The 20,165-nt window shown below is 34.5% G+C and overlaps 1 protein-coding gene across 2 annotated transcripts in view; it reads right to left on the reverse strand.

The window, feature by feature from the left end:
* The window catches only part of AHCYL2 (adenosylhomocysteinase like 2), a 137,996-nt gene that overhangs the window by 108,336 nt on the left and 9,495 nt on the right, over nt 1-20,165 (reverse strand). The gene's annotated exons all lie outside the window — the stretch shown is intronic.

Raw genomic sequence — 20,165 nt, forward strand, 5'->3', positions numbered from 1 at the left:
ACTACTAACTTCATTCTCTCAGGTTAAAGTTACTAAGAATATGGCCACCAGCAGCTCCAGGGTAATCCCAAAAAGTAAATAAATAAAATCTGATACATGTAAATAGTTTCTATTGTTATTCAAAATATTCACTGCCCCTTCCTGGTGGAAGTTTAGATATTCTTGATGTCAGGCTTGCAATATGACTTGCTTTAGCCAATGAAATGTAAGAAAATGACACATCCCATTTCTGAACAGAAGCTTTCAGAACAATAGTATGGTTCTACCATATCTCATTTCTCCCTACCAGGAGGGAAATATCAAAATGTCTCTAGCCTGGGTCCTGGTACAGAGCCACATGATGAATATGCAGCATGAGCAAAAACTAAACTCGTTACTATAAGCCACTGAAATTGAGGGATTGTTTGTTACCATAACACAACGTATGTGATTTACATAGTCTAGCATAAGGACGGACTCTGACGGGCCTGGTTTTGATCACATCCCCTGCTTAAAACCCTTCAGTGACACGCATGTGCCTACTGGAGTCCAAATTCTAGCACATTATAAAGGCCCTTTATGTATGGTCCTGCTTTCTTTTCCAGCCTCATTTCCTGGGACTCCCCTTTATATTCTATATTCCAACCATACTAGATTATTTTAAGATTTCTCAACACACCACATTGGCCTTTAACCTCCATTTATTTGTACGTGCTCTTCTTCATAGATCAGAAAGGAAAGTTATTCCTCCAGTCCCACCCCAACATACACAAAATGTCTACACTTCCTTTAAAAACCTACTTAAATAGAACTTCTTCTGTGGAGATTCATATAAACCTGCCCCATTAAATACAATGGGTTAGTCCTTCTTCAGTACACAGGATTTTGAACATCCTCTATTAGCCCTTATCTTACTATTCTGCAAAAATTTATATGTATCTCTCCAACTACAGTATGACTTCCTTGAGAGAAAAGACCATGTCTTACTCACCTTTGGAGTCCAAGAATCTAATGCAGTGCTTAGCACATATTAGAGGATCAATATAAGTTTATGAAAAGTGGTAACATAGACTTTTTCTAGCAGAGCTGGATATAAAAAGATGAGACAGGCCCTTCTATCATGTTAAAAGATAATATAGAAAATCTAACCTATTCCATTCTTATTTTGCTTCCATTTTCTTTATCAAGAATAATCTTCTGGACTGGAAAGAGCAGAATACAGATTAAGAGGTTAAAAAGTTAACCTATTAACACATGTTAAAAGAAAACTGAAGACTAAGATAAAAGAAAGCTTTTCAGTGTGTTCAAATTTGTAGGACCAGATAAATTATAGCCTAAGACACTGAGATCGCCATGCTAGCTCATGGAAAATAGAAGGGAAGGTAGAACACCAGAAACCAGAAAATTCTATTTCGATTTTCTCAATTTCAAAGGGAACAAAAGAGACTATTCTAGAAACTAAAGAGTTCTACAAGGATTCCCAGCAAAATTCTATGTCAGCCTACAGTAGTGCAGGGAGGGGTACAGAGAGCACCAGAAGTCAACTGGGTTCAATAAGAAAAATAACATGCTAACCGAATTTTACTTTTGACAAAATTACTAGACTAAGAGATTAGAGAAATAACACGGAACAGGTCAAACACAACTTGTTGAAAATCAAGATAAAGTTTCTTATGCTAGTTAGGTAATAAACTGAAATTGGTTGAACCATCCTCAGATTATTAATCAATGGCTTAATACAATCTGGATAGGAGGTTCTCCTGTTGCCACAGGGCTCTCTCTGTATTTGGCCTTTCTTTAGTAAATGTTATCAACACCTTGAAGATTTAAATGGTAGCTTATAAATTTTACTGGTGATATAAATCCGGGAAGATTAAATAATACCATAAAAGATATAATCAAATATCAAAAATATCTTAACAGATAGAAACAATGGGCCTAAAACTGAAAATAAAATTTATCAAGGATAAATTTAAATGCATTTATCTTTAAAAAGTATGCTACTAGTAAGGAATCAACTTTAGTTGATCATTGAGAATTTAGTTGGCTGTAAACTCAAGATGAGCCTTCAGTGTGAAGTGTCAGCTTAAAAAAGGTTACATAAACTCAGCTAATAAAATAACAGTATGGTGACCTGAACAAAGAAAAAACTTGCTACAGGTCAGGCAACTTCCTGAGAATTATAATTTGGAATATTACCTCTTACAAGTGACAGTGACCACATATAATAGATCCAGAAGAAGATAACCAGGAAGATGGCAATGGGGCTGGCAAACTAATTATATGAACAATGATTTCCAGAAAGAGGAGATCTGAGAAAAGTAACATCAGAGCTGTTTCCAAGCATTTTAATGACTTATATTGAAGGGCAGAAATTATGATTTTATACATTTTATATTTATTCCCCATGCACACAGTTCCAAGCTTTGCATATAATTAATGCTGAAATATTTGAAATTCAAGATCAACTCACCTGTTGACTAAGCCAACAAAGACAGTTGTTATACAGGAGTACCCGAAATGACCTGAACAACTTAACAAAAGAGTAAGGCTGGAGTAAGAAAATTTAAAAACCAAAGTAAAAAAATGTAAAAGCCTTAGGATATCTGAAGCATATTACCCTAAAATATAGAATTTTTATCTTACATCAGATGGTATTCTTGATCATACAACTAGTTATATTTCAGTTCCATTTGTAAATATTTCCCCACAATAGTCATTGTTTGCACTCTTCCTTTACAAAGAGAAAACTGAGGAAGATGGAATCTATTTGCCTAGCACCAACAGCATGACAGTGGTTAATTATGAGTAAGAACTTTAAGCTTTTCACTCCCAAGCTGTTAAAACCACTGAACTCATTAGGGAGGTAATAAACAAGTACAGTACTCAGCAACTCAATCCCAGTTTGGCAGTACTTTGGTTTCACTTTTATTACTCTCCTCCAATCATTCAATCCCTAAATCCACAAAGTGTAAGCCTCCATTAAAACTCAAAAATATAGAAAATTTTATTTCTTAAAGGTAAAAACAAAATTAAGATTTTAAACGAAGGATTTGTCTCTTTCATATTGCTTTAAGAGTAGCTTTAGCAATACTGGTTCTACCATGAGCCAGATCTTGGCCAGCAGAGTATACTGAGCACACACCACAGTGTTTCTCCGGAAACCTAAGTGGTTTCCTTTGTGAAAGGAAAGGAGATTTGGTGCAGGGCTGTAGCCATGTTAGTGCCAAAACGCAGTAAGAAAAAGGAAATATTAGTAAATGTAAAAGAGGTCTTCATGTTTATGAAGAGGATAAGCACATCAGAGATTCATTTTGTTTTGAACACATATTAAAACGTCTAGAAAACTAAAAGAAGTCTGGAGTAGCACAGAACTCAATGGTGTCCAAGCAGCAGCTACACCAGGACTTTAAAATAGCAAAATGCTAGGAGCTCTAGTTGTAAAAGCTAAAAGGAATGCCCTAACGAGTGCCCACGCACTCAACTTCCTTCCCTGGGAGGCTCATTTACATTAGAATGGTTGCCAGGGTTACTTTAATTCCATTACAGCTCCTTTCTTCAGCTGCTAATCTGGAGCACCGCCTGGGTGGTATAGTTAACAACCAAAAACCTCAATTAAGGATAACTCAAAATTTAGGCTACTCAAAAGTTCATGACCTACAAAAGGAGAGTAGTCTTAGCAACAAAAATTGCAGACAGGTAGGGGTTGTTTGTTTCCTATACTCTATTCTACTCCAAATTTTACTGCTACCTCAGGGAACTCTCTTGGAGTCGTTATTTTTTATCTGCCCTAAATAGAGATTCTTGTAGGAAAAGCCAGATAAATAACATAAAAGTTTATAAAGGGTATAATGGGTCAAAGGAGTGATTGCTTTATTCCAAGCATTTCCCCCCTTGCTTTAATCAAAAAAGGACTTTTTACCTAAAAGGACGTTGAAAAGTCTGTCATATGATTCATCTCAAAGTATTATCTTCTAAGAATGACAACATACAGTGCTAACTTTACAAGTAGTACCTAAACCAGACATAAACAATGAAGCTACTATATTCTGTATAAAAACAATAACCAAACAGAACATACTGTAACAGAAAAAGTGAAGAAAAAATAAGGGGGCGGGGGGAAGCAAGCTTCCAGAACCATGAACCCTAAGCATTCACTTTAAGTAGTTAGATTAAGAAAAAAATGTTCCAATGATAATTTATTATCAAAAATTTTACTCCCAAAGGTATACAATGGGAGATACTGGTATACTTGTCTGTAGGTGTCCTACTAGTCATGCTTGGAAGATCACCTCAATGGAGAAACAAAGTTTCACATTTACATATTTTCATTCTCTTTATTCTCTTTTATCCCCACTCCCATCATCCGTCAATTTAAGCAATCATTGTAATAAGTTTAAAGTGTTTACATGTTGTCTTACAAACTGCAATGTTTTTCTGACATACATTTTTAAATGTACATAAATGCTATTGTGTTACATATCTTGTTCTGTTTCTTTGGTTTTAGTCAGCACTATGTTTTAAAGACCCACCGTGCTGCCATGTGCAGATTTATCCATTACTTGGACAAGATTGTTTTCTGTAAGCACAAATAACACCGTAATGAAAGACCCCTTGTGGACTCATGTAAGAATTTCTTTCAGATATATATCTAGGAAAAGAACTACTGGATAATGGAGTATATATAACATATAATCTGATTAAGTACCACCCTTCAAAATGGTTAGCCCGGTCTACACTTCCACCAACATGGAACTAGCAGCCACCACGTACATTGGATTGGGCACCCTAGATCTTTCTCCTATACCACTTCACCCTCTTTATCAAGTCTCTGACCTTTTTGCTTTTCATATCGGCTGTCATATCAGAAATATGAAGGTAAGGACTTTCTCTCTTGCTTTTTCCTGACCATCAGGTTCCCTATTCTACTCCAATGATGCCTTAGGCTGCCAAGGCCTCCACTAACCATGAAGCTTATGAAAACAAAATCAAACAGCAAATGTTATTTTTAAAAGGTCTGATTCTCAAAAAGTCATTGAGGTTTACCTGTTACGCAGAATATTAAGAAATTCTTTTTTGCATACATTTCATAGCCATTCTTATTCTTTTTTGAGGATTCTATAGTCCGTCTTCTTACTACTTTTTGGGAGGCCTTAGAGTAATAGCTCCATCTCTTTCGAACTCTTCTATAGAAAATAAAGGAAATGGATTAAAACTATTGTTTTCAATTTATACTCTGGAACCTAGGGGTTCCTCTGAGGTAGCTCAAAAGGATCATCTCAAGACAAAAGGGAGTTACCTACCCCTCTTCAATTAGAACAGCACAATACAAAGAACAGCAGGATAAAAATTCATTTTTTTGTTTTCTCCTAAGATTCAGTTTAGGAAATTAGTCCTATTCAAGAAAAAGTTTATTCACACATTACAAGTTAGGAGTGCTAACAGGTATAAACTCTACTGCATTTAGCAATCTTTATAAATTTTTAAAATATACATACCTTTTTAACCAGAAATTCCACTTTTAAGAATTTATTCTACAGACATTCGTATACATGTTCAACACATATATGCGAAGATATTAATTACAGGATTGTGTAAGAAAAAATATTGAAAACAACTACAAACCATGAATAGCAAACTGGTAAAATAAACTATACATACAATGGAATATAATACAACCTTTAAAAAATAATTAAATAAACATCCATACAATGGAATATAATACAACCTTTAAAAAAACAAAGCAGCTCCAAGATATATTAAGTGGGAAAAAAGCAAGATGCAGAATGGTATATGTATCATGCTACAATTTTTTATATTTTTAAAAGAATACATACACATATATACATAGGCTACTCCTGAAGGATACATAAGAAATTAAATATTCTGGTTGCCTCTAAGGAGGGCAATAAGTGGCTAGAGGAAGTTTTATTTTTGCTATTTAACTGTTTTATACCTTTTGAATTTTGTATCATTGTATGCAGAATCTATTAAAATCTTTAACTTATTTAACACTCTAACAACTTATATTATCTTCTAAGGTTTGTTCTAGCTCTCACATTCTGATTAACTGACTTCCAATTTAGATAGTATTTCTTTCAAGTAATCAGAAAGAAAATAGTTGAAGGGTAACAAGAAGCCAGCTTTCATTCGGCAAGGTGGATGCATCTACATAAGATGATGGTATTAAATTTAGTCTTGGCACTGCCTTCTCCTTTAGAATGAACTACCTTCTAACTAGATCTCACTTTATCTATTTATAATTTTTATTTTTTATTTTTCAATGACTCACTTTATTTTTAATTCATATCAACTTCCCTTGAGTTCATAAAGCCAGGTCTATCAAATGAATTATCTTATCCCTAAGAACCGCTAGAAAAAATATTATATTCATGTAAATAGCAGATAATATCTATGCATCTCAAAACTTATTTACTTTTAATTCTTTTGAACCATGCTGTTCCATAGCCTCTAGCCATATGTAGCAAGTGAACGCTTGAAATGTGGGTAGTCCAGATTCAAATGTGCTGTCAATAAATAATACATACCGGATTTTCAAGACCTAGTATGAAAAACAGTATAATATCTCAATTTTCATATTGATTAGAAGTTGAAATAACATTTTTAATTTATTGGGTTAAGTAAAATATATTGTTAAAATTAATCTTTTTCTTTTTACTTTTTTAATGTGGCTACTAGAAAATTTAATCCTACTATACTTTCTGATTAAGTAAAAAATGACTCAGGGCTTAATAACACTGATGGTTTTATAATAGTATGGTGCAATAAAGAGACTCCAATAGAAAATTAAGAGACTTGGCCTCTGGTTTCAACAAAATTGCTATTTCTTTAAAAATATTAACAATGTACAAATTAAGTACAAAATAATGCAATGTAAAGTATCTAGGGTTTTTTTCCTCATATTTTTTAGGAAAAAAAAGTAGTACTAGCTTCCTTGAATTTTACATGTTATATTAAGAAGTCAGTTTATTTCAAACTCCGTTTCAATGTCAAATAAAATGACAGATTTAATTGGATCAAAAGGTATAAAAAGCTATACAAAAGTCAAATTATGTCACTGTAGGATAATAATGTAATTCTGCCAATTCTTCTTCTTGTCCATTAATGGTGCTCTGTACCCAAAGTTCTTTCATTAGCCATCTTCGTCTTCCCTACAGTCCTTCTAAGTTATAGCTACCATTAGGGTTAAGATCTTTATGGTAACTTTCAAAGCTATTTCTTGACTGCCTCCTCCAATTTCCACACTGACTCCAGGTCTATCTACAAGACATCATCATTCAGATGTTATACTAACATTTCAAACATAAGATAGAAGGCTGAACTTCAGTTCATATTCTATAATACTTTAACCAATTGTTCATATTATGATTAGTCAAATAAGCATTTGGTTGCAGTATTATAGCACAAGAACTCAAGTTCAGTTTTTTAACCTTGTGTTTGAATTGACTAAATCACAATATTTAAGCAGAAAATATACAACTATAAACTAAGTTGGTTTCTAGTTTTTCTAATTCTGACTTTTTACCCCTATGAAAATTCAAAAAAACCTAAATGAGTATATTTTGAAACACATGCATTCTAATCTCTGCTTAAGCATATTTAGTATAAACTTATAACTCTAGAATTATTTATGTTTACAAATATAGAAACTGAGATGCTGCCTTGGCAAAATGCAGCGTTTGTTTTTGCGTTTTACAGCTGTCTGCTGTGGAGCCTTGGACGAGCACTAAGTAGAGTGCTTAATGGCACTTAACAAACATTAATTGAATTTCATTTTTTCAGCCTTTCCATTAGTAAACTATAATTGCTTACCACAGTGCTACTGTGAGAACTAATTCATATTTATAAGTGCTCTAAAGAATGTATTCTTTGATACTCTGCTACATCTTGGCAAGGACTCAACTTTCCTAGGGTGCCCTTCCTTTTCTTCTGAAGAGTGGGACAGAGGCCTCAGAAGTCTAACTGTGACTACCAAAATACCCATCACTTTTGCTTGCTTCTTTAAGCCAACAGCCCTACTGCTGAGTCTCTCGGTCTTCAAGCGGAGATATGTATCTACCATGAACTCTCTGCTATGTATTCAAGGAACAATTCTGAAGAAAAAGAATAAATAAAACTACAAATTCTACAAAGTAGGTTTTAAGCCAAAAGAATGTTAACTGGCTTAACCTGATGCTGTTGAATAAAACCCGTTGCTTTAGAATTGCCAAGCATCCTAAGTAGACATATGCTACACACTGTTCTTATTATTTAGCCAAAGAGCCTGAAACCCTTGGGCTCTTTCCAAAGGGTTAATTATCAGTGTCATATGACAAAGAACCTAACCAAGAATGTTACATACAAGAGCTGAAAAGTTAATACTGAAATGTCTGTGCGTGACTGCATTAGGGGTTACTTTCATTCAAGGGACAGAGGTAACTGAGCTGGTAATAAGAAAAGAAGTATGTTATGAATCAATGGTTCATGCCTGGGGCTCAGCTCTATAATCATAAACATTTATTAAGCACCTATTATGTGCTAGCATTGTCAAAGATCCACCAACAGAAAGCCAAAAACCTAATGAACAAAAAGGGGGTCAGCTAACCAAACAGAAGAGATTAAAAGACACTACCTCACAGGAAGGAGAAAAAAATCTCACTCAGTGATTTCTGGGATACTCAAAAGATCTAAAAGCCATAAACTTTATAAGCCATTATGATAGCTCAGAAGACAGTGTAAGAGGAAAAGAATATAAGATTAACTGCAGGTTAATGGGTATATTCAAAATGGAAATATTTTTGGATATCATTATCAAACTATGTGAGTTATCATCCTTATTGACAGAGTTAAGATCATGCTATTCCAAAATATGGCACCTTGGCATATTGAAATTTTAAGGTCTGGCTGTTTCCCTTAGTTCACTACCCTCGACTCACATTCTTTTGTCCTACCACATTTTGCCATGACTTTCTACTCTTCATCAAAACTAATATAAAAATACTCAGGTTTAACCATTGGTGGGGAGGGGCAGGGAACTGAAGGCTATTCTCTCCTGTAAAACATATCAAATAACTTTGTATGCTTTTCTCTTGTTAATCTGTGTTCTGTCGATCTAATTTACAGGGCTCCGGCCAGAGAGTCAAGGAGAATAGTAGAAAAAAAAAATGTTCCCTCCTCTACAGTTTCGGTGACTATGAAGAGAGGTCCAGGACACCCCACTCACCCCAGAAACCATTATAAAAAATCCTGGGGCGACTTACAAAAGCCAGTGAAAGGTAAGAATTCTCACCAAAGTCAATCTACCCAGATTTCTGTCTGCAGTGTCTGGTTGAGGAAGGAAGGTGAACTTCGCCCTGTCTCTTCTTTTCCAAAATCATATTAGCAGGGGTAAAAAATTTGTAAGTTAGTTCTCTGGATTGCGACTCGTGTGAATTTGGTTTTGGATACCCACTGGTTACTGATCTTAGCCTCCTAGAAATAGTCACTGTTTTCCTGTCCCTCTGTCATCTGTGTCCTTTGTCATAAGGAGGTCCTTCATACCACCTGTAAAGACAACATAAGTCTTTACTTTCATAGACTTTCTTTGAGAATAACTATAGTTTTGGGGTGGGTATGCATCTTTTGCAGCATCTTCTTTGAGAATGCCTCTTACATTCATATTTAAATCATAAAAAGGCTTATTGGCTTGAAGTCACATAGAAATAGGTATATCTTTGAAGATTTGGACTTTTATATCTAAAATGAATTTCAGACAGCATGCATCCTAAACAAATGTCCTATTGGTACCTTTGGGAAGATAAAATTGGGGGTGAGGGGAAAAAGAAAAAGAAAATGTCCAGGAGAATGCCTTGGCTGGTCTGAGGAGGAAAAAAATTCCTGCAACAAGATTAGGAGGCAAGATCAGACAAAGCAAACTTGAGATTTACGTTAACACTAACATTTGAAAATAGTTTTGACAAAGGCCCAGAAAATGCACAGTCCTTTCCATGGTAAGCCCCTTGCAAATATATTTTAGACTCCCACCACAAATAATTTCTTGGACTGTTTGTGCCGAGAGAAAAAGAGGGAGAGAGAGAGAGGGAGGGAGGGAAACAAGTTATAATTACCCCAGATTTCTGACAATAAGCAATTATGGCCCTGAATTCCTTCTTAAAGAAAGCACATCCTTTGAGGTGCCTTTGAGGTGTAAATTTTCTACCCTTTTTTCTCTAAGACCTGAGAGTCATCTCTTTGAAATGGAAACTTTCAAGGAGTAACTCTTGCCTCCCAACCCTAAGGGGAAAAAAATTAAAGAGGTTTTACCAAAAGCAACTATTTCTGTTTCCAGAATCACTTGCCAAAATTTAGTCCACAGCCTCCATAAGAATATTTATCAAGGACAAACAAAAATTGTAAAGGTCTTCTCCACAAATATTGGTTAAAAAACAACTTTAGCAATCACTGAGCAGGTAACCTTAACTTGTTCCATCCACCGGAAACACACTTGGATTAAAAAAAAATAAGGTAAAGATGAGAATTAACTCTTATATAAATTAGCGAATTATATGTTTATGTATTCATAATTAACTCATGGCTAAGATTTAGAATGAAAACTACAAGATCTGTTTATATCTGTAGGAATGTTTTTAAATGTTCTGTACGTATGTATGTATATATGTATGTTATGGATATGTAATATTTTCTACCTCCAGATGGTATTATAGAATTTATCAAATCCTTTAAAGGAGTTCTATTCAAATTGGCCTAGAGATAAATGAATGCTTATAAAAATTAAGTGCTCCAAAAACTCTCAGAAATATAATCCAAATGCTCTTTTCAAGTTCACGTGCTCTGGGAAAATCTTTGGTAAAAAAATAGTTTAATATTTTTGTGACTCGTGTGAATTTGGTTTTGGATACCCACTGGTTATTGATCTTAGCCTCCTAGAAGGTTTTTAAGAAAAACCTTCAGAGTTTTCATTGTTAAATAAAATGCAGAAATACAATCTTTTCAACCAAGGTTTACTAGTCAACAAGCTGATATTAGCTCATCTAGATGTTTAGGATTATAAAACTATAAACCCAACCCAAGAACAAAATGCACAATGAAAATGAATTTCTTGATGTACATCAAGAACAGCAGTAAAAAAAAAAAAAGCCATGTTTAACTTTTTAGATGCTTTGCTTCTGCAATTTTTTGATACCTATCTGATTTGTCAACAAGAAAAAAATAACTTACAATGATGCAATTATTTAATGTCACATGGAATTTTGTTTAAAAAATTGATAATTTTAAAATTATTATTAAAATAAGCATAATCGTTAAAAACAATTAAATAGATGTAAGTGGGATAAGTTTATAAGTAAACGTTTCAACAATATTTGTTTTATGTTTACTTAAAAAGCTTCTAAAATCTTTTTTGATAACTTGAAACCTTAAAGCTATAGTAAGTTAAATGATGGATATTCATTAAATATGTCTAGATCTAGCTCCAAATAAGATAAAATATTGAAACTTTAACTGCTAAGTATGTATAAGCATATCTACTTATGGCTTCTTAATTTTTACAGAAAGTCAAAGATATTTGGGGCTGTTAGTAAACATGTCCTTCACCACATTGAAAAATCGTACTATGAAGAAACAGCATATATCTATTTAGAAAAATGAGATGGTATATTCATAACATTTGCTAATCTGCTACAGAATGCTGGTATGTGACAGGCAATTCACCATTATCTACTTCCTAGTTTTCTCAGTAAAGGAAAGGTTACTAGTGGTTAAAAATGATAATAAATATATGTAAGTGAAATTACTAGACAGAGTTAAAAAAAACCACCTCTGTATGCAAAGTATGCAGATTAAGTAAGATGTGTTTTTGGCAAGTAAAGGTATGAGGTATGAAGGATATGTTTTTGTTAAGGAAAAAGAGAACAATTTTGTCATAAAGTTGAACAACTGGTTGTTCCAGAATAAGAAAGATGAACTAAAAAATTAAATGGATTTTTAAAAATGTAGAAGTTTGTGGAAAAGTAATTTTATATGTACTCAGACTGCAAGAATGAAAGCATTTCTTTATAAGTTTAAAAAAAATGATAGCCTTAATATCAAAAATGTACTGACACAAAACTAGAATGACAAAGTTTTCGTGGATTATTGGTCTGTTCTGATTAAGAAATCTGGCTAGGAAACAAGACTGTATCTTACCAAAATAATTTCCTATACTTCGTGTTGTTTTTATCATGTCTTTGATTACTAAAAAAAAAAACGAGTCTGCCCAGTTTTGAAGAGCTAAAGGTGTGTGTGTGTGTGTGTGTGGTGGTGGTGTGTGTGTGTGTGGATGTGTGTGTTTAACGGATATGTTACTTCCTATATTTGTCTTTAAAATCTTTTTATTATCACTTTGGTTAAATGAACAAGTATTGTTTCATAGCAACCTCTTACCCTATTTAATCAAATGTTCAAACCTTCTGACGTTTTTGCCAAACCTAAAATCAAATTCTAAATGAAGTCTTTCTGACCTTGAATTAATCTGAGATTTCCCAGAGGCCCCCTGGAAAAGATCAAAGGATTTGTTCTTTTACCTTATTAAGAGAAATGTTAAAAATAATAAATTCAGTTTATTTGATATATTAAATTACATGGAAAACACTGTCAAATAAAAAGAGATGTTTAAGCTTCCCTAGGTTATATTTTTATGGGTAAATGTTGTTAATATAGGTATTCCATAAATTGTATAAAGTTCATAGGAATTTGTCAACACCCTCTCTGTCAGATTATCATGTTAAAATGTTATATGCCATAGAAATAACCAAATTTTCTTATCAAATAAACTCCCGTCAGACCTTTAACCTCAATCATTTTAAGTCTTTTGTCATCCACAGGTAGTTTTTGTATTATTCTTCTCAAATAACATTTGGAACTGCTAACCCCAAATCAAACAGAACAAGAATTAATTACACGGGAACTGATTTTTTTATGCCCTTCTCATTTGAAACTTTGCTGGCTCTTTAATGTCCTATTTTCTGGCTATAAGGAACTCCTTTTCCTTTTCTTTTAAGCTATCTATATCTTACGGCAATTTAATAGATCATACCTTGGTAAACAAAAAGAAAACATTTATCTTTTCTCCCTGCCAGATCCCTCCAGAATTTGGAAACTCTTGTTAAGTGTTCTTATTTTCCTATTTTCATAGCAATGTAGGTATTTTAATAAGTTCAGTAAGAATCTATTCCCCTTGTAACAGGATCTAATTGGAACACTGGTTACATTACCAAGATTTTGACTGGAATATCATATTTAAGGATGTTGTAAATCAGATATGAGTAGACAACATTAAGAATAAAGTTTGACTTTATGGAGTCAATGCTTACAAAGTCCTCTTGAAAAAACCAGCCTGGTACCCAGCTTACAGAGTTCCTGGCCTCACAGGTCAGAAAGTAAGGTCACTTTCTGCCAGGCCCAGGAACCTTAAGAGAGCTTGGGGATCTCAAGAAGAGAAGAGTTCACTCAAATCTATAGGTATTGCAGGTGAAATCTGGTGTTGTGTTCCTAATTTGGCTTCCTAACCTTGAGGGGTTTTAAAAAATCTAATCTGAGATTCTTTATGAAAAGTTCCAATAAAGCAAACTTTTAAAGGCCTGTGTGATCATTACTATTCTTGGTGCATTTATGTAAATAATCAGGCCAAATCTAATGAGACCGGGATCATTTTGTAAAAAAATAACCTTACTCCGGCTATCTTGATCAACAAGCGGGATGACTATAGAGAGAAACTTTTATGTTTCAATGGAAAACCATAGTACATGCCTATGGGTTCTCAATTCTTCTAGTTTCCTCAAATATCTGGCTAGAACTCTCCAAACATTCCCAGTTGTTCCCCCACCCTCCTGACTTGGTGTCACTAAGAACTAAAACTGCCCTTTTCGTGAAGCCCTAGAAGCTAAAGGTAGAAAACTCGACATAAACTTCAAAGAAATCACCACAATAGATCATGTCCAGACAACTTTGTACCTGCTGCTATGTATGCCACTCAGAAAGTTGACTGGAGGGGAAGCAGATGGGGTAAAAGGGGTCAAATATGTAGTAAAAGAAAGAAATCTAACTAAGAAGAGTGAACACACAATGCAATATACATATGCCTTACGGCTAAATTGTACACTTGAAACTTACTGGATTTCTTTAACCAATGTCACCATAATAAGAAAGAAAAGAAAATAGAAGAGAAGAGAAGAGAGAAAAGAAAAGAAAAGAAGAAAAGAAAAGAAAAGAAAAGAAAAGAAAAGAAAAGAAAAGAAAAAAAAGAAAAGAAAAGAAAAGAAAAAAGAAAGTTGACTGGACTACCCAGTGCTACCACCAGAGACATTCAAACTAAAAACAGGTAAATTCATCAGCTTGCCGCTGCCTATCTTCACTTCACAATCTAAAGATGCCTTGAGCCCAACATCTAGAAATCTTGACTGACTGCCCTCTGGACTCAGAAATTGAGTTTATAGTTTGTTCTAACCATTAACTTTTGTTTTTATAGAACTGCCTCTCATTAAATGCCTGATTGCTCATACCATTTAGAGGCCTAACTCAGGTATGTGCCCTACTCCCGTCTACACTACCGTTTCCTGAGACACAACTGTTTAACTGGACTGACTTATTCCCAGGACTGAGAGACTAGTTCAATGGGTTATGGAACAATCTATCAGCTCAGTTTCTGGGCAGGAGAAATGATGGAGTTTCAGACAGGAGAAATGATGGAGTTCAGGAAACGTAGTCCCCAAATATGATGCTTTGGCATATGACTATTTTAAGCTAAAGGAATTTGAAAAATGGCAAGTGCAGGAAGGACTCTCTGACCTCCCCAGCTCCCCTGAAGCAGGTCATAAGACCCTCATGTGAGAAGTGCTCTCCCTAGACCTGGAATAAAGGAGCATTCTTATCTCCAAAGGCAGAGGGACGCCAAGAAGAATCCTAACGAACAGGCTTGCTAAGTTTCCCCAGTTTACTACCCTGTGGTCCTATCACATTTTCCCATGACTTTCCACTCCTCATCAAATCTAGTATAAAAATAGCCGGGTTTAACCATTTCTACGGTCTTCATTTCCTTAAAAAGGCTTCCATGTTACATAAAACATATTAAATAAATTTGTATGCTTTTCTCTTGTTAATCTGTCTTTTGTCAGTCCAACTTACAGAATCCCAGCCAGCGATCCAAGAAGAGTAGCAGGAAAAAAAATTTTCTTCCCTTATATTATCAAGCAGTACGAGAAAAACAGATAAACAAATTATGAGCTAATAAGGTCACTGAAGCATCACTGAAGCACTAGAGAATAAGGCTGGGAGCCAAAAATTTCAGCTCAACTCCTGATGAGCAAGTTCTAACAATCCTCCCTGTTGCAGCAAGGTGATAGTCAACAAACAAGAGAAATGGTGACAAGATCTCAAATGCCAAATATAAATTCTTTATTCAAAACAACCCAAGTGAACTGCTAAAATCAGAATATATTTATTAACCAATGACAACTAACAAATGCTGACTCTTCTTCAAAGGAAAAGATTTAGGAGTAAACAACATCACTTTACTAAAATGATATCAACTTCCTACATGATAATCATAACCATCCTTTTCTCAAAATTGGTTATCTCAAAGGTTTATATTTAATTATTGAAGTAGGTTCCTAAAAAATTACCTATATCAGTCTCATCTGTCTAGGCCTAAAATCTCTCAGAAATGACATTAAAATAGTTTAAAAATAGCACAAATTTACTTTGATTCTACTAAATTGTAAAGGAAAAGAGGTTTCAAAATTTTTAAATCTATATGTGTAAGAGAATAATAATAAACTCGGTAATATTTACCTTAATTACTGAGGAAACTGGAAAATTTTTCTATTTGAGCTAAATAACACACCATACTCTGAAATGCTTTGAGGATTTAAAGAATGAAAATTCATCCTATAGCCAAGCCAATTTACACTAATCACTACTCTTACACAAGTATCACAAAACAAACTGATTTCTTCATTCTTGCACTAGAGATCCTTGCTATCTGCCAGATTCTAACAATACAATGCACAAGACAGACATGGTCTCAGCTCATGCAGAATTTACAGTCTAAGGGATAAGGCACAATCAAAATATCACACACAGACTTATCAATTAAGGTATGTAAACCTGTGTCCCCATCCACGAGGAGGAGAGTACTACCTATAAACCTTATGGGAACAGATAAAACAACACATTTGGACTACAAAATGAACTACATCTATTAGTCATAAATATATACATTCATGTAGTTTATATACAAACCCGCATATTTTACTTTAAAGAGAAAATGACAGAATCTCTCCTCACTGACATGAAAACCTTAATGAACTTTAAAACAGCATCAGAGGATATAAAGGCTTTATTTATTTATTTATGGTCACAATCTAGGTATCCTAGACTTAAATATAGCGCGTACCCTATGAACTGTCAATTTAGAATACTGTTTTAAAAAAATGACTCAAAGTAGGAACTTAAAATATATCAGGTTGCCCAATTCTATAAAACATAAACTTAACATACTTGCCCAAGAAAAATTAAAACATTTCCATACAAAGACTCATTATTTTTCATACCAGCATTATTCGAAATGGCCAAAAGTTAGAAACAATCTAAATGTCCATCAACCAGTAAACTGTTAAACAAAACGTGGTACAGCTATACAATGGAATGCCATTCAGCAATTAAAAGGAAAAACTACTGATACATAAATGAACCTCAAAACATTATGTTAAGTGAAAAAGCTGGATACAAAAGGCCATATATTATATGATTCATTTACATGAAATTTCCAATAGAGGCAAATTTATAAAGAAAAAAAAGCAAATCGGTGACTATCTGGGGCAAAAAGTAAGAACAGGGACTGACTACAAATGGGCAAAGGAACTTTTGGGGAAAATAGAACTGGACTGTGTTGGTGATTTTAAAACTCTACACACTTTCTATCCATTAGGATGGCTACTATAATTAATTAATAGCAAGTGTTGTCCAGGATGTTGAAGAATTAGAACCCTTGTATACAGCTGGTAGGAACATAAAATGGTGTGGCTGCTCCGGAAAACAGTACAGAAGTTTCTCAAAAAAGTAGAAACAGAATTACCATGTGATCTAGCATTCCACTCCTGTGTATACACCCAAAGAATTGAAAACAGGGATTCAGTCAGGTGCTTGTAAACCTATGTCTATAACAGCATTAAAGTTTAATGTTTGACATACCACATATTAGTAAGTATTCAGAAAACAGGAATTAATACAACCACTTTTGAAAGCAATTTGGGAGTATTTGGTTACGTTGGTAATATCTTAAGCAATTCTGCCTATAAGGGTGTGCACTAGAGAAAAACGATCATACATGTATGACTAAGGATGTTCGCTCCAGTAAAAAAAAAAAGGTGGGGGGATGAGTAAACTGGTACAGTCATACAATGAAGTACTACACAAAAGTAAAAATGAATCAACTAGAACATCTACATATATCAGACTGGCTAAAACTCAGACGAAAGTTGAGTGAAAAAAGTAGGTTGCAAAATAATATCTACTCATACCATTTATATTAAACACACGAAACAGTGCTATATGTTGTTTGTTGATATACAATTGATATTGTTAAACCATATATGCAAAAGTATTAAAACATGAAGGGGAACTATAAACAGCAAAGTCTGGGCAGAAGCTACCTCTGTGATGGGAAGGAGAGAAGGGACAAAAGGGAATGAATAGGTAAGGGGTACAAAAGGGTCTTCAATTTTATCTACAATATTTTCTATCTTTAAAAGTATTTATAGAAAATTCTCCAAAATGCTAACATTTGTTAAATTGGGCAGTGAATACAATTTTATCTTCTATATACCTAGAAAAAAAAATTAAGCAGGCTTCTGGTCAAATGAATACATATACATGTACCAGGCAGCAAGAGAAAAATATTCATCTCTTTTTGGAACCTATATTTGTACAACTACTCTGCTAATGGATCTCTAGAGCCTAACTCGCTCGGAGTAATAGAAACTTTCAAGTATTTAGGTACAAACATGGTACCGTCAAATCTCCTTTTCCTTAACAAGATACTTTTCATAAAAATGCTGCCTGAGGCACTAAAAAATCTGGCTACAAGGATACCAGTGATTGATCAACCAACACAATCAATGTGCCATCCCCCACACACATCAGTGCAGTTTTAAAACCTTTTAACTTACAACTAAATTATTCCCCTGAGTCATTCTTAAGTTTTATCACAGGTCTCTATGCAAATATAATATGAATGACCTGACAAGTAAAAAACCCAAAATTATATCTTTTTCTAGTTTTAACATAATTTTCCCTCTCTGCCCTACATTCTTCAAACCCACACACCCACAGAGGGCTCAGTATGAGTCCTCCACATAGGTACAGTTTTTCTGGATATTCTAATCCTGGGCAGATTTATGTGACGCAGATAGCATTGAGAGAGCATGTTAATTAGTGCCAAGGGGAACTAAGCATGGACTCTTAACCAGCAATCTATGATGAAAACTCCTGAGAGAAAGAGAATGAATAACTTTCTATCTAAGCATGATGAGTATATCAAACAGAAAATTATGCCCAGAACAAGCAGTCCCAGAAACATGAATTCAAATAAAACTGGCTTTGTAGCATTCACTGTTCAGCAGACCCAAAGGCAACCTGTCTGTTTTTGCTTCATTTTCTGGCTCAGTTAAAAGTACCTTGGAGGATATACCTGTCCCTTCTCAAAATAACTATGCAGAACACTACTCAAGTCCCATGAAAATCTGAGCTTTAAGCATTACCTATTGGGTGTCAGTGTGTGTGTATCTCCATGTGGTGGTGGGGGGGGTCTCTATGTTTTTATGTGGGGTAAGGGTGATGTATGGGTCTGTGTGGGGTGTCTCGATGGGTACATGCAGGGAACTCTGTGGAGATGCATGGAGTTTCTCTGTGTGGGTGTATGGGTGTCTTTGTGTATGGGAAAGGTCTGGCTCGAGAGGTCTTGAGGAGTTCTGTTATATGTGGGGATTTCTGTTTATCTTTGTGAATCTGTGCCTGTTTGTATTTCTATGTCTCCGTGTCTATCAAGTATTTTATTATAAATCTTACAATAAGTTTTATTATAAATTTCTACCCTTCCATAAAATCCTAAAATGATTTTCTTGCCTTTCTACTCTGAGGTTTCATAAAAGAGAAACATAAAATAAAACCACATGCTAAGCCAATATTACTTTACTCATCAACAATGAGTAAAAGTTGAGGTTCTGGTGGGTGTATACTAATCCAGAACCAGAGTTGCCTGAGATTGTGCATTTCTAACAAGCCCCCAAGTGATGCCAATGCTTCTGACCACGGACCAGTCTCAGCAGCAAGGTTCTAAAAGATTCCAAACTTAATCAATTGCTTCTAACTATAATTAGAATTCTCATCTAATTTTCCAGAGCATACTCCGACTAACATGTATATTAGATTAGCTCGAGCATTATACATCTGACCATAAATTAGAAGTTATCATTCTGTTTTAAATATGAACTTCTTATAAGTTTGGTTTGAATGAGCCAGTCCTAAGAGGTGAATGATCCTTAAGTGTATTAAAAGTGTGGATTTCTGGATTTGTAACACTGGAATATGGAAACCTCACAAAGGTTCTGCTACATTGCGAAGCCTCCTGGGTGGACAACCAACCAGTTTTCCTAAGGTGATACACTTTGATTTCAATGCTGACTTCTTCAAATTGCAACAATTCCTGCTTCCAGTATTGTTCATATCAAACTAGACTGTATTTATTTTCATATCTACATTCCCCACTCTCTCCTTGAGGGCAAGAATGGTATTTTGCTGATTTAATAACCCTGCCACTTAGCAGTGTTTAACACACCACACATAAACGGTTTTTACACAAAAGAAGTTAACAATGGATTAGAGCAGAGTATTAAACAAGTATCCAGAAGTAGTAAAGTTGCTTCTTTACTTCTACAGTGCAGTCTAGCATAAGCCCTAAAAAAGAACTATCATTAGACCAATCACCTTTTCTCCCTTACAGAAATAGACATAAATGTAGTAAAAATCCGTATTCCATTTCTGCCTCCCGAAGCAGAGTGACTAAAGACTAGACTCAGTCAAGCTTTATCCAACAAAGCTTTGGTTGAAAAAGACACTTTACTTTCCTACCAGGAAAAGAAGTCCTTCTTTAA

Source organism: Pteropus medius, unplaced genomic scaffold (assembly GCF_902729225.1).
Source record: "Pteropus medius unplaced genomic scaffold, Ma_sr-lr_union100, whole genome shotgun sequence".
Classification (NCBI taxonomy): domain Eukaryota; kingdom Metazoa; phylum Chordata; class Mammalia; order Chiroptera; family Pteropodidae; genus Pteropus; species Pteropus medius.